This window comes from Neomonachus schauinslandi, chromosome 2 (genome assembly GCF_002201575.2).
Source record: "Neomonachus schauinslandi chromosome 2, ASM220157v2, whole genome shotgun sequence".
Taxonomy (NCBI): Eukaryota; Metazoa; Chordata; class Mammalia; order Carnivora; family Phocidae; genus Neomonachus; species Neomonachus schauinslandi.
The window spans coordinates 23,193,054-23,195,331 of NC_058404.1; positions in this window are offsets into that span (position 1 = coordinate 23,193,054).

Consider the following 2,278-nt stretch of genomic DNA (forward strand, 5'->3'; position numbering starts at 1 on the left):
TGGGTATTAAAGAGGGCACGTTCTGCATGGAGCACTGGGTGTTATACGAAAACAATGGATTGTAGATCACCACATCAAAAACTAATGATGTAATGTATGGGGATTATCATAACATAATAAAAAAAAGACATAGGGTATCAGAATGGATAAAAAATAAAAACAAAAAAACAAGACCCATCTATATGCTACCTACAAAAGACTCATTTTATACCTAAAGACACCTGCAGATTAAAGTGAGGGGATGAAGAACCGTTTATCATGTTAATGGATGCCAAAATAAAGCCGGAGCAGGCATACCTATATAAGACAACCTAGATTTAAACCAAAGACTCTAATAAGAGATGAAGAAGGGCACTATAGCATAATAAAGGGGTCTATCCAACAAAAAAATCTAACAATTGTAAAATTTATGTCCCCAACCTGGTAGCACCCAAATATATAAAATAATTAATAATAAACATAAAGAAATGCATTGATAATAATATAACAATAGGGGACTTTCTACTTACAGCAATGGACAGATCATCTAAACAAAAAAATCAACAAGGAAATGATGGCTTTGAATGACACACTGGACCAGATGGACTTAACAGATATATTCAGAACATTTTAACCTAAAGCAGCAGAATACACATTCTTTTTGAGTGCACATGGGACATTCTCCAGAATAGATCACATCCTGAGTTACAAATTAGGCCTCAACAGATACAAAAATATTGAGATCATACCATGCATATTTTCCAACCACAATGCTATGAAACTTGAAGTCAATCATAAGAAAAATTTGGAAAGACCGCAAATACATGGAGGTTAAAGAACATCCTACTAAAGAATGAATGGGTTAACCAGGAAATTAAAGAAGAAATAAAAACTACATGGAAACAAATGAAAATGAAAATGCGACAGTCCAAAACCTTTGGGATGACCAAAAGCAGTCATAAGGTGCAAGTATAGAGTGATACAGGCCTACCTCAAGAAGCAAGAAAAACCTCAAATACACAACCTAACTTTACATCTAAAGGAGCTAGAAAAAGAAGAGCAAATAAAGCCAGCAGAAGAATGGAAATAATAAAGATTAGAGCAGAAATAAATGATACAGAAACAATAAAGAAAAAATCCAGTAGAACAGATCAAAGAAACTAGGAACTGGTTCTCTGAAAGAATTAATAAAATTGGGTGCCTGGGTGGCTCAGTTGATTAAGTGTTGGGCTTCAGCTAAGGTCATGATCTCAGGTCCTAGGATCAAGCCTCATGTTGGGCTCCCTGCTCAGCAGGGAGTCTGCTTCTCCCTATCTCTGCCTCTCCTCCCTGCTTGTGCTCTCTTTCTCACAGTCTCTCACTCTCAAATAAATAAAATCTTTAAAAAATAAAGAATTAATAAAATGGATAAACCCCTAGCCAGACTTATCAAAAAGAAAAGAGAAATGATCCAAATAAATAAAATCACAAACAAGAGAGGAGAGAAATGATCCAAATAAATAAAATCACCAACATCACAGAAATAAAATTTTTGTTTTTAGAGAGAGAGGGAGAGAGAGTGGTGGGGGAGGGGCAGAGGGAGAGGGAGAGAGAAAGAATCTTAAGGAGGCTCCACACCCAGCATGGAGCTCCATGCCAGGCTTGATCTCACACCTCTGAGATCATGACCTGAGCTGATACCAAGAGTCAGACACTTAACCAAAATGAGTCACCCAGGTGCCCCAGAAATACAAACAATTATAAGAGAATAGTATGAAAATTATATGCAAAAAATTGGACAATCTGGAAGAAATGGATAAATTCCTAGAAACATATAAACTATGAAAACTGAAACAGGAAGAAATAGAAAATTTGAACAGACTCATAACCAGCGAAGAAATTGAATCAGTAATCAAAAATCTCCCAACAAACAGAAGTCCAGGGCCAGATGGCTTCCCAAGGGAAGTCTACCAAACATTTAAAGAAGCATTAATACCTATTCTTCTCAAACTGTTCCAAAAAACAGAAATGGAAGGAAAACTTCCAAACTCATTCTATGTGGTCAGCATTACCTTGATTCCAAAACCAAAGACCCCATTAAAATGGAGAATTATAGGCCAATATCCCCAATGAACATGGATGCAAAATCTCTGAACAAAATACTAGCAAATCAAATCTAACAGTACATTAAAAGAATCCTTCACCATGATCAAGTGGGATTTATTCCTGAGTTGCAAGGAAAGTTCATTATTCACAAATCAATCAGTGTGATACACCACATTAATAAAGGAAAGGATAAGAACTATATGGTCCTCTCAGC